We start from the raw sequence: 14,272 nt of genomic DNA, 5'->3' as shown, positions 1-14,272 counted from the left end.
TATAGCCTCTCTCTCTCTCTGATTCTCTAATATAGCCTCTCTCTCTCTCTCTCTGATTCTCTAATATAGCCTCTCTCTCTCTCTCTCTCTCTGATTCTCTATCATAGCCTCTCTCTCTCTCAATTCAATTCAATTCAATTCAAGGGGCTTTATTGGCATGGGAAACATGTGTTAACATTGCCAAAGCAAGTAAGGTATATAATATATAAAGTGAAATAAACAATAAAAATTAACAGTAGACATCACACATACAGAAGTTTCAAAACAATAAAGACATTACAAATGTCATATTATATATATATACAGTGTTTTTACAATGTGCAAATGGTAAAGGACACAAGATAAAATAAATAAGCATAGATATGAGTTGTATTTACAATGGTGCGTGTTCTTCACTGGTTGCCCTTTTCTCGTGGCAACAGGTCACAAATCTTGCTGCTCTGATGGCACACTGTGGAATTTCACCCAGTAGATATGGGAGTTTTTCAAAATTGGATTTGTTTTCGAATTCTTTGTGGATCTGTGTAATCTGAGGGAAATATGTCTCTCTAATATGGTCATACATTGGGCAGGAGGTTAGGAAGTGCAGCTCAGTTTCCACCTCATTTTGTGGGCAGTGAGCACATAGCCTGTCTTCCCTTGAGAGCCATGTCTGCCTACGGCGGCCTTTCTCAATAGCAAGGCTATGCTCGCTGAGTCTGTACATAGTCAAAGCTTTCCTTAATTTTTGGTCAGTCACAGTGGTCAGGTATTCTGCCGCTGTGTACTCTCTGTGTAGGGCCAAATAGCATTCTAGTTTGCTCTGTTTTTTTGTTAATTCTTTCCAATGTGTCAAGTAATTATCTTTTTGTTTTCTCATGATTTGGTTGGGTCTAATTGTGCTGCTGTCATGGGGATCTGTAGGGTGTGTTTGTGAACAGAGCCCCAGGACCAGCTTGCTTAGGGGACTCTTCTCCAGGTTCATCTCTCTGTAGGTGATGGCTTTGTTGTGGAAGGTTTGGGAATCGCTTCCTTTTAGGTGGTTATAGAATTTAACTGCTCTTTTCTGGATTTTGATAATTAGTGGGTATCGGCCTAATTCTGCTCTGCATGCATTATTTGGTGTTCTACGTTGTACACTGAGGATATTTTTGCAGAATTCTGCGTGCAGAGTCTCAATTTGGTGTTTGTCCCATTTTGTGAAGTCTTGGTTGGTGAGCGGACCCCAGACCTCACAACCATAAAGGGCAATGGGCTCTATGACTGATTCAAGTATTTTTAGCCAAATCCTAATTGGTATGTTGAAATTTATGTTCCTTTTGATGGCATAGAATGCCCTTCTTGCCTTGTCTCTCAGATCGTTCACAGCTTTGTGGAAGTTACCTGTGGCGCTGATGTTTAGGCCAAGGTATGTATAGTTTTTTGTGTGCTCTAGGGCAACAGTGTCTAGATGGAATTTGTATTTGTGGTCCTGGTGACTGGACCTTTTTGGAACACCATTATTTTGGTCTTACTGAGATTTACTGTCAGGGCCCAGGTCTGACAGAATCTGTGCATAAGATCTAGGTGCTGCTGTAGGCCCTCCTTGGTTGGTGACAGAAGCACCAGATCATCAGCAAACAGCAGACATTTGACTTCAGATTCTAGTAGGGTGAGGCCGGGTGCTGCAGACTTTTCTAGTGCCCGTGCCAGTTCGTTGATATATATGTTGAAGAGGGTGGGGCTTAAGCTGCATCCCTGTCTAACCCCACGACCCTGTGTGAAGAAATGTGTGTGTTTTTTGCCAATTTTAACCGCACACTTGTTGTTTGTGTACATGGATTTTATGATGTCGTATGTTTTACCCCCAACACCACTTTCCATCAGTTTGTATAGCAGACCCTCATGCCAAATTGAGTCGAAGGCTTTTTTGAAATCAACAAAGCATGAGAAGACTTTGCCTTTGTTTTGGTTTGTTTGGTTGTCAATTAGGGTGTGCAGGGTGAATACATGGTCTGTTGTACGGTAATTTGGTAAAAAGCCAATTTGACATTTGCTCAGTACATTGTTTTCATTGAGGAAGTGTACGAGTCTGCTGTTAATGATAATGCAGAGGATTTTCCCAAGGTTACTGTTGACGCATATTCCACGGTAGTTATTGGGGTCAAATTTGTCTCCATTTTTGTGGATTGGGGTGATCAGTCCTTGGTTCCAAATATTGGGGAAGATGCCAGAGCTAAGGATGATGTTAAAGAGTTTTAGTATAGCCAATTGGAATTTGTTGTCTGTATATTTGATCATTTCATTGAGGATACCATCAACACCACAGGCCTTTTTGGGTTTGAGGGTTTTTATTTTGTCCTGTAACTCATTCAATGTTATTGGAGAATCCAGTGGGTTCTGGTAGTCTTTAATAGTTGATTCTAAGATCTGTATTTGATCATGTATATGTTTTTGCTCTTTATTCTTTGTTATAGAGCCAAAAAGATTGGAGAAGTGGTTTACCCATACATCTCCATTTTGGATAGATAATTCTTCGTGTTGTTGTTTGTTTAGTGTTTTCCAATTTTCTCTCTCTCTCTCTCTCTGATTCTCTAATATAACCTCTCTCTCTCTTTCTGATACTCCATCAGAAGCCCACACAGATACATGGATTTACTAGGTTTATTAGCTTTAGTAAGTTTTTCCAATTGTTTAGCTGAAGTGAAAGGGCTCATAAATAAGGATTTCACTGTGAAGTCTCCACTTGTATTCGGGCGCAAGTGAAAAAATACCATTTGCTTTGACTTGATGATAGAGACCCCAACTGATGTCAATTTTAGAATGATCTACTTTGGAAATGATATGAGCGTCATGAAACCTCTTTAAAAAAATAATAATAATAATAATAATAATTTGACCTTTCAGAACTGCTGACCACTTTTCCATGTGATTCCTTTCTTCACAGACCTCTTCCTAAGTATTTGCGTGCGTGATTCATTTTGTGTACGTTTTCCAGAAACAAGGGGTGACTCAACTAATCCTTTGGCTCAGTTTACTCTCCCCTATGTGTGTGCTTGCGCGTGTGTGAGTGTGTGTGTGTGTGTGTTTATTTTGTGTGTGCTTATCTACGGTGTATGTGTGCTTGTGTGTAGGGGATGGATGTGTGGAGAGTCAGATAAAATAGTCACTAAGGTGCAGATAGGCTTTAGGGTGTAAATAGTCACTAAGGTGCAGATAGGCTTTAGGGTGTAAATAGTCACTAAGGTGCAGATAGGCTTTAGGGTGTAAATAGTCACTAAGGTGCAGAGAGGCTTCAGGTCTGTGCATGGAGACAGTTAAGGTTAGTTGACCAGCAGTCTCATGGTCTGGTGGAAGAAGCCTGTTGGTTCGAGACCCATTGCTCTACCACTCCACACACACACACAGGCACACATACACACTACTCCAGACACACACACAACTATGTTTTTGTATGTTTTCCAAGTTATCTTGCTGACAACATTCACAACCTAAGAGCGTTTCTCTCTCTCTCTACTCTCTCTCTCTCTCTCTCTCCCTCTCCCTCCCTTTCACTCTCTCTCCCTCTCACTCCCGCTCTCTCCCTCTCTTGCCCTCTCTCTCCCTCCCTCTCCCTCTCCCTTTCTGCTGTGTGAGTGAGTGTTTGTCTATGTCTGTGTGTTTGTCTGTGTGTGTGTGTGTTCCAGACAACTGTGTGATCCAGCAGGCTCTATGTGGCTGATGTGAATAACGGTAAGTCTTTAAAAAGGGGGTAAATATTCGCCAAGGCGCGATAACAGACAGAATCCCCAGCCATGTCCTCAGGGCTTAACCACACACATGTCCTCAGGGCTTAACCACACACATGTCCTCAGGGCTTAACCACACACATGTCCTCAGGGCTTAACCACACACATGTCCTCAGGGCTTAACCACACACATGTCCTCAGGGCTTAACCACACACATGTCCTCGGGGCTTAACCACACACATGTCCTCAGACATGTCCATCAACAGGCTAGCGTCTTCACGGTCATATTCAATCTGTCCCAGGATGTAATAGATTACCAGATTACCACCCCCTTGTTCCTGTTCCCAAGAAATCAAAGGAAAACTTTTTTCAATTACTATTGTCCTGTATTACTTATATCTGTCACCATGTGCCTGGAGAGACTGGTTCCTGGAGAGACTGGTTTCTGGACTACATCATCAAGTTGCTGACAACATGACTGAGTATCTCTCTCTCTCTCTCTCTCTCTCTCTCCCTCTGTCTCTCAATTCAATTCAAATTAATTCAAGTGGCTTTATTGGCATGGGAAACATGTGTTAACATTGCCAAAGCAAGTAAGGTAGATAATATACAAAAGTGAAATAAAACAATCAAAATGAACAGTAAACATTACACATACAGAAGTTTCAAAACAATAAAGACATTACAAATGTCATATTATGTATAGTGCCGTACAAATGGTGTTTGTACAACAGTGTTGTAACAATGTAAAAATGGTTAAAGTACACAAGGGAAAATAAATAAACATAAATATGGGTTGTATTTACAGTGGTGTTTGTTCTTCACCGGTTACCCTTTTCTTGTGGCAACAGGTCACAAATCTTGCTGCTGTGATGGCACACTGTGGGGGTTCACCCAATAGATATGGGAGTTTATCAAAATTGGGTTTGTTTTCGAATTCTTTGTGGATCTGTGTAATCTGAGGGAAATATGTGTCTGTAATATGGTCATACTGTCACGGACGTTAAAAGAAGAGGACCAAGGTGCAGCGTGGTGAGCGTCCATTTCCTTTCATTAATACTTAGAATTTTATGTTCCTTTTGATGGCATAGAATGCCCCTCTTGCCTTGTCTCTCAGATCGTTCACAGATTTGTGGAAGTTACCTGTGGCGCTGATGTTTAGGCCAAGGTATGTATAGTTTTTTGTGTGCTTTAGGGCAACAGTGTCTAGATGGAATTTGTATTTGTGGTCCTGGTGACTGGATCTTTTTTGGAACACCATTATTTTGATCTTACTGAGATTTACTGTCAGGGCCCAGGTCTGGCAGAATCTGTGCACAATATCTAGGTGCTAATGTAGGCCCTCCTTGGTTGGGGACAGAAGCACCAGATCATCAGCAAACAGTAGACATTTGACTTAAGATTCTAGTAGGGTGAGGCCGGGTGCTGCAGACTTTTCTAGTGCCCGCGCCAATTCGTTGATCTATATCTTGAAGAGGGTGGGGCTTAAGCTGCATCCCTGTCTCACCCCACGGCCTGTGGGAAGAAATGTGTGTGTTTTTTGCCAATTGTAACCGCACACATGTTGTTTGTGTACATGAATTTTATAATGTCGTATGTTTTACCCCCAACACCACTTTCCATCAATTTGTATGGCAGACCCTCATGCCAAATTGAGTCAAAGGCTTTTTTGAAACCAACAAAGCATGAGAAGACTTTGACTTTGTTTTGCTTTGTTTGGTTGTCAATTAGGGTGTCAATTAGGGTCTGTTGTATGGTAATTTGGCAAAAAGCCAATTTGATATTTGCTCAGTACGTTGTTTTCATTGAGGAAATGTACCAGTCTGCTGTTAATGATAATGCAGAGGATTTTCCCAAGGTTGCTGTTGACGCATATCCCACGGTAGTTAATGGGGTCAAATCTGTCTCCACTTTTGTGGATTGTGGTGATCAGTCCTTGGTTCCAAATATTGGGGAAGATGCCAGAGCTAAGGATGATGTTAAAGAGTTTTAGTATAGCCAATTGGAATTTTCTTTCTGTATATTTGATCATTTCATTGAGGATACCATCAACACCACAGGCCTTTTTGGGTCGGAGGGTTTTTATTTTGTCCTGTAGCTCATAGCTCAAGGTAATTGGAGAATCCAGTGGGTTCTGGTAGTCTTTAATAGTTGATTCTAAGATTTGTATTTGATCATGTATATGTTTTTGCTTTTTATTCTTTGTTATAGAGCCAAAAATATTGGAGAAGTGGTTTACCCATACATCTCCATTTTGGATAGATAATTATTTGTGTTGTTGTTTTTTAAGTGTTTTCCAAATTTCCCAAAAGTGGTTAGAGTCTATGGATTCTTCAATTACATTGAGCTGATTTCTGATGTGCTGTTTCTTCTGTTCCCATAGTGTATTTCTGTATTGTTTTAGTGATTCACCTTAGGGAAGGCGTAGACTCGGGTTTTCTGGGTCTCTATGTTTTTGGTTGGACAGGTTTCTTAATTGTTTTCTTAGATTTTTGCATTCTTCATCAAACCATTTGTCATTGTTGTTCATTTTCTTCGGGTTTCTATTTCAGATTTTTAGATTTGATAGAGAAACTGAGAGGTCAAATATACTGTAAAGATTTTCTACTGCCAAGTTTACACCTTCACTATTACAGTGGAACATTTTACCCAGGAAATTGTCTAAAAGGGATTGAATTTGTTGTTGCCTAATTGTTTTTTGGTAGGTTTCCAAACTGCATTCCTTCCATCTATAGCATTTCTTAATGTTACTCAGTTCCTTTGGCTTTGATGCCTCATGATTGAGTATTGCTCTGTTCAAGTAAGTAGCTCTCTCTCTCTTTCTCTCTCCATATCCCCCCCCCACACACACACACACTCTCTCTCTCTCTCTTTCTCTCTCTCTCTCTCTCTCTCTCTCTCTCTCTCCATATCCCCCCCCCCCCCCACACACACACCTCTCTCTCTCTTTCTCTCTCCTCCTTCTCTCTATGTGTGTAGAAACAGGATTTGGAGATTATGGAGCTTGTCTAACCTTCATGGATATTCACGCTCCGTCTCCGTCTACGACAGAGGGTTGTCATGGGAGACGTATGCCCCCAGAGCTGCCTCCAGCTCTCCTCTCTCTTTTCCCCTCCACCTCCGCTCTCTCTCCTCTCTCCTCTCTCAACCCCTCCGCCTCTCCTCTCCTCTCTCCTCCCCACTCACCTCACCTCTCCTCTCTCCTCCTCTCCACCTCTCCTCTCTCCTCCCCTCCACCTCTCCTCTCTCTCCTCCCCCCACCTCTCCTCTCTCTCCTCCCCACCATCTCACCTCTCTCTCCTTTCTCCTCTCTCCCCTCTCTCCTCCCCTTGATATGCAACAGCTTTGTGGGGTTATGAGGGTTAAGGTTATAGGACCTGGTTTTCTATAAAGAAAGAAACCCTTCCTGCATCTCGTCTGCCCTCCGTGGGGGTCTAGAATGTGAAGCAAACGCCTGTTTTGGGGTCACCACTAATCCTGATTGGATGCGAGGTGCATTAGTAGATCAAGAAGGAATAATGCCATTTTTAGCTTTTTATTTATTTATATTTATTTATTTCACCTTTATTCAACCAGGTAGGCAAGTTGAGAACAAGTTCTCATTTACAATTGCGACCTAGCCAAGATAAAGCAAAGCAGTTCGACACGTAGAACAACACAGAGTTACACATGGAGTGAAACAAACATACAGTCAATAATACAGTACAAATAGGACTATATACAATGTGAGCAAATGAGGTGAGAGAAGGGAGGTGAAGGCAAAAAAAGGCCATGGTGGCGAAGTAAATACAATATAGCAAGTAAAACACTGGAATGGTAGATTTGCAGTGGAAGAATGTGCAAAGTAGACATAGAAATAATGGGGGGGCATAGGAGCAAAATAAATAAATAAATCCAGTAGGGGGAGAGGTAGCTGTTTGGGCTATTTATTGATGGGCTATGTACAGGTGCAGTAATCTGTGAGCTGCTCTGACAGTTGGTGCTTAAAGCTAGTGAGGGAGATTAGTGTTTCCAGTTTCAGAGATTTTTGCAGTTCGTTCCAGTCATTGGCAGCAGAGAACTGGAAGGCAAGGCGGCCAAAGTAAGAATTGGTTTTGGGGGTGACCAGGTGGGTGCTGCTATGGTGACCAGCGAGCTGAGATAAGGGGGGACTTTACCGAGCAGGGTCTTGTAAATGACCTGGAGCCAGTGGGTTTGGCGATGAGTATGAAACGAGGGCCAGCCAACGAGAGCATACAGGTCACAGCGGTGGGTAGTATATGGGGCTTTGGTGACAAAACGGATGGCACTGTGATAGATTGCATCCAATTTATTGGGTAAGGTATTGGAGGCTATTTTGTAAATGACGTCGCCAAACTCGAGGATCGGTAGGATGGTCAGTTTCACAAGGGTATGTTTGGCAGCATGAGTGAAGGAGGCTTTGTTGCAAAATAGGAAGCCAATTCTAGATTTAACTTTGGATTGGAGATGTTTGATGTGAGTCTGGAAGGAGAGTTTACAGTCTAACCAGACACCTGGGTATTAGTAGTTGTCCACATATTCTAAGACATAACTGTCTGGAGTAGTGATGTTGGACGGTCGGGCAGGTGAAGGCAGCGATAGGATGAAGAGCATGCATTTAGTTTTACTTGTATTTAAGAGAGCGAGAGTTGCACCCCTTCTGAAAAGTTGTATGGCATTCGATCGTCTGGATGTCAACAACTACAGTCCAGTATCCCTTCTTTCTTTTCTGACTCCAAAACTCTTGAACGTTGACTGTGCCTTTAAACAGCTTCCCGAAAATCTCTCAGAATGACCTTCTTGATCCAAATCAGTCAGGTTTCAAGACATCATTCAACTGGAGACTGTCTGTGGATGTATCACGGAAGCGCCTCCGCACTTCAAACTAACCTATTTCCTCTGACATCTCATCAAAGACCTATCGGCTGCAAGACACTGTGAACCATCAGATCCTCCCTCCACCCTCTGGTTGGGCATCCTTGGGCCCAATTTACGTCCGCCTGACAGGTCGTTCATCCTACCAGGTGGCACGATCAACATCATGGGCCATGCGCTCTCACCACTGGTGTCCCCCAGGGCTCTGTTCTAGGCCCTCTCCTATTCTCGCTATACACCAAGTCACTTGGCTCTGTCATAACCTCACATGGTCTCTCCTATCATTGCTATGCAGACAACACACAATTAATCTTCCTTTCCCCTTCTGATGACCAGGTGGCGAATCGCATCTCTGCATGTCTGGCAGACATATCAGTGTGGATATACGGATCACCACCTCAAGCTGAGTCCGGCAAGACGGAGCTGCTCTTCCTCCCGGGGAAGGACTGCCCGTTCCATGATCTCGCCATCACGGTTGACAACTCCATTGTTTCCTCCTCCCAGAGCGCCATAAAGAACCTTGGCGTGATCCTGGACAACACCTGTCGTTCTCAACTAACATCAAGGCGGTGGCCCGCAGGTTCATGCTCTACAACATCCGCAGAGTACGCCCCTGCCTCACACAGGAAGCGGCGCAGGTCCTAATCCAGGCACTTGTCATCTCCCGTCTGGATTACTGCAATCTCGCTGTTGGCTGGGCTCCCTGCCTGTGCCATCAAACCCCACAACTCATCCAGAACGCCGCAGCCCGTCTGGTGTTCAACCTTCCCAAGTTCTCTCACGTCACCCCGCTCCTCCGCTCTCTCCACTGGCTTCCAGTTGAAGCTCGCATCCGCTACAAGACCATGGTGCTTGCCTACGGAGCTGTGTGGGAACGGCACCGCAGTACCTCCAGGCTCTGATCAGGCCCTACACCCAAACAAGGGCACTGCGTTCATCCACCTCTGGCCTGCTCGTCCCTACCACTGAGGAAACAGTTCCCAATCAGCCCAGTCAAAACTGTTCGCTGCTCTGGCCCCCAATGGTGGAACAAACTCGTTCACGACGCCAGGACAGCGGAGTCAATCACCACCTTCTGGAGACACCTGAAACCCCACCTCTTCAAGGAATACCTAGGATAGGATAAGTAATCCTTCTCACACCCCCTCCCCCTTAATGATTTAGATGCACTATTGTAAAGTGGCTTGTTTCCAGATGTCAGAAGGTAAAATTCCCAGTAACTCTGATAAGCAGCAGGATATGTGGTTTCTGCTAAATGACTTAAATGTAAATGTAAAATGTAATTTAAGAGCAATTGGAGGCCACGGAAGGAGAGTTGGATGGCATTGAAGCTCGTCTGGAGGGTTGTTAACAAACTATGGTTTTATCGGTTAGGACATTTTCTTTGTGCATGACACAAGTCATCTTTTACTTACACTAAGTTGACTGTGCCTTTAAACAGCTTGGAAAATTCCAGAAAATGATATCATGGTTAGAAATTCTGATAGGCTAATTGACATCATTGAAGTCATTGGAGGTGTACCTGTGGATTAGTTTGCAAAGAGTCAAATAAAGTTTGTTCAGAGCCTATTTGCTTGACATCATGGGGAAATCAAAAGAACTGTGAAGACCTCAGAAAACAAATTGCAGACCTCCACAAATCTGGTTCATCCTTGGGAGCAATTACAAACGGTGAAAATAAGGACCACGTTCATCTGTACAAACAATTGTTATGCACATCAACATCATGGGACCATGCAGCTGTCATACCGCTCAGAAAGGAGGCGTGTTCTGGCTGTCTCGATAGAGATGAATATATTTTGTTGCAAAGAAAATGCAAATCAATCCAGAACAACAGCTGGCCTGGTGAAGATGCTGGAGGAAACAGGTACAAAGGTATCTATATCCACAGTAAAATGAGTCCCATGGCGATATAAACTGAAAGTCCGCTCAGCAAGGAACCCTTCTACTGTCCAACAAGAGACTGGACTCTGTTTATCATGCAGCCTCCATTGTCTAACAGAGACTGGACTCTGTTTATCATTCCTCCTCTGTCTAACAGAGACTGGACTCTGTTTATCATGCAGTTCCTCCCCTCTGTCTAACAGAGACTGGACTCTGTTTATCATGCAAATACTCTGTCTAACAGAGACTGGACTCTGTTTATCATGCAGCCTCCTCTGTCTAACAGAGACTGGACTCTGTTTATCATGCAGCCTCTGTCTAACAGAGACTGGACTCTGGTTTATCATACAGCCTCCTCTGTCTGACAGATACTGGACTCTGTTATCATGCAGCCTCCTCTGTCTTAGAGAGACTGGACTCTGTTTATCTGTAGTCTGGTTCCTTCCCCACCAGCAGGTAAACTCCCTATTACCTCTGTAGTCTGGTCTCCTTCACCACCAGCAGGTAAACTCCTCTTTACCTCTGTAGTCTGGTCTCCTACACCACCAGCAGGTAAACTCCCCCTTACCTCTGAGTCTGGTCTCCTTCCCCACAAGGTAAACCCCTGAGATTACCTCTGGTCTTTCCTTCACCACCATGGGAAAACTCCTCTTGATCAAGTCTGGTCTCCTACACCACCAGCAGTATGTAAACTCCTCTTTCCTCTGTAGTCTGGTCTTACACCACCAGCAGGTAAACTCCCTCTTTACCTCTGTAGTCTGGTCTCCTTCCCACCAGCAGGTAAACTCCCTCTTTACCTCTGTAGTCTGGTCTCCTTCACCCCCAGCAGGTAAACTCCCCTTTACCCCTGTAGAAAATCCTTCCCCACCAGCAGGTAAACTCCCTCTTTACCTCTGTAGTCTGGTCTCCTTCCCCACCAGCAGGTAAACTCCTCTTTACCTCTGTAGTCTACATGATCTCCTTCACCACCACCAGTTACCATAATTCAGTCTGCTAGGTGGTTGCTATGTTACCAAACCCAGCCTGCTAGGTGGTTGCTATGTTACCATACCCAGTCTGCTAGGTGGTTGCTATGTTACCATACCCAGTCTGCTAGGTGGCTGATATGTTACCATACCCAGTCTGCTAGGTGGTTGTAATGTTACCAGACCCAGTCTGCTAGGTGGTTGCTATGTTACCAGACCCAGTCTGCTAGGTGGTTGCTATGTTACCATACCCAGTCTGCTTAGGTGGTTGCTATGTTACCATACCCAGTCTGCTAGGTGGTTGCTATGTTTACCATACCCAGTCTGCTAGGTGGTTGCTATGTTACCATACCCAGTCTGCTAGGTGGTTGCTATGTTACCATACCCAGTCTGCTAGGTGGTTGCTATGTTACCATACCCAGTCTGCTAGGTGGTTGCTATGTTACCATACCCAGTCTGCTAGGTGGTTGCTATGTTACCATACCCAGTCTGCTAGGTGGTTGATATGTTACCATACCCAGTCTGCTAGGTGGTTGATATGTTACCAGACCCAGTCTGCTAGGTGGTTGCTATGTTACCATACCTCAGTCTGCTAGGTGGTTGCTGTTTACCATACCCAGTCTGTCTAACAGAGTGGTTCTATGTTACCATACCCAGTCTGCTAGGTGGTTGCTGTTTACCATACCCAGTCTGCTAGGTGGTTGCAATGTTACCATACCCAGTCTGTTAGGTCGTTGATATGTTACCATACCCGGTCTGCTAGGTGGTTGATATGTTACCATACCCAGTCTGCTAGGTGGTTGATATGTTACCATACCCAGTCTGCTAGGTGGTTGCTATGTTACCATACCCAGTCTGCTAGGTGGTTGATATGTTACCATACCCAGTCTGTTATGTGGTTGCTATGTTATCATACCCAGTCTGCTAGGTGGTTGCTATGTTACCATACCCAGTCTGTTAGGTGGTTGCTATGTTATCATACCCAGTCTGCTAGATCTGATATGTTACCACCAGCACCCAGTCTGCTAGAGTCTGGATATGTTACCATACCCAGTCTGCTAGGTGGTTGATATGTTACCATCACCCAGTCTGTTAGGTGGTTGCTATGTTATCATACCCAGTCTCCTAGGTGGTTGATATGTTACCATACCCAGTCTGTTAGGTCTGTTGCTATGTTACCATCCTCAGTCTGTTATGTGGTTGCTATGTTATCCTCTGTCTGCTAGGTGGTTCCTTCACCACCATACCCAGTCTCCCTAGGTGGTTGATATGTAACCAGACCCAGTCTGCTAGCTGGTTGATATGTTACCATACCCAGTCTGCTAGGTGGTTGCTATGTTACCATACCTCTGCTAGGTGGTTGATATGTTACCACCCAGTCTGCTAGGTGGTTGATATGTTACCATACCCAGTCTGCTAGGTGGTTGCTATGTTACCATTCCCAGTCTGCTAGGTGGTTGCTCATGTTACCACCCAGTCTGCTAGGTGGTTGCTATGTTACCATACCCAGTCTCCTTCAGGTGGTTGCATGTTACCATATCCAGTCTGCTAGGTGGTTGATATGTTACCATACCCAGTCTGCTAGGTGGTTGCTATGTTACCATACCCAGTCTGCTAGGTGGTTGATATGTTACCATACCCAGTCTGCTAGGTGGTTGCTATGTTACCATACCCAGTCTGCTAGGTGGTTGCTATGTTACCATACCCAGTCTGCTAGGTGGTTGATATGTTACCATACCCAGTCTGCTAGGTGGTTGCTATGTTACCATACCCAGTCTGCTAGGTGGCTGCTATGTTACCATACCCGGTCTGCTAGGTGGTTGCTATGTTACCATACCCGGTCTGCTAGGTGGTTGCTATGTTACCATACCCAGTCTGCTAGGTGGTTGCTATGTTACCATACCCGGTCTGCTAGGTGGTTGCTATGTTACCATACCCAGTCTGCTAGGTGGTTGCTATGTTACCATACCCAGTCTGCTAGGTGGTTGCTATGTTACCATACCCGGTCTGCTAGGTGGTTGCTATGTTACCATACCCGGTCTGCTAGGTGGTTGCTATGTTACCATACCCAGTATGCTAGGTGGTTACTATGTTACCATACCCAGTCTGCTAGGTGGTTGATATGTTACCATACCCAGTCTGCTAGGTGGTTGCTATGTTACCATACCCAGTCTGCTAGGTGGTTGCTATGTTACCAGACCCAGTCTGCTAGGTGGTTGCTATGTTACCAGACACAGTCTGCTAGGTGGTTGCTATGTTACCAGATCCAGTCTGCTAGGTGGTTGCTATGTTACCAGACCCAGTCTGCTAGGTGGTTGCTATGTTACCAGACCCAGTCTGCTAGGTGGTTGCTATGCTACCAGACCCAGTCTGCTAGGTGGTTGCTATGTTACCAGACCCAGTCTGCTAGGTGGTTGCTATGTTACCAGACCCAGTCTGCTAGGTGGTTGCTATGTTTCCAGACCCAGTCTGCTAGGTGGTTGCTATGTTACCAGACCCAGTCTGCTAGGTAGTTGCTATGTTACCATACCCAGTCTGCTAGGTGGTTGCTACTCAAAGTCCCCAGTACATTCACAGTATTAGGCCCGACTGCCTTCTCTTTCTGTGCACCAGATGCATGGATTATTCTACAGTCCATGCCTCACCTAGATATGTGCCACTGACTGGAATAGTCTACAATCCATGCCTCATCTAGATATGTGCCACTGACTGGAATAGTCTACAATCCATGCCTCATCTAGATATGTGCCACTGACTGGAATAGTCTACAATCCATGCCTCATCTAGATATGTGCCACTGAATGGAATAGTCTATAATCCATGCCTCATCTAGATATGTGCCACTGAATGGAATAGTCTAT

The sequence above is a fragment of the Oncorhynchus masou genome, chromosome 13 (genome assembly GCF_036934945.1).
Source record: "Oncorhynchus masou masou isolate Uvic2021 chromosome 13, UVic_Omas_1.1, whole genome shotgun sequence".
NCBI lineage: Eukaryota > Metazoa > Chordata > Actinopteri > Salmoniformes > Salmonidae > Oncorhynchus > Oncorhynchus masou.
This window is presented reverse-complemented; position numbering follows the sequence as displayed.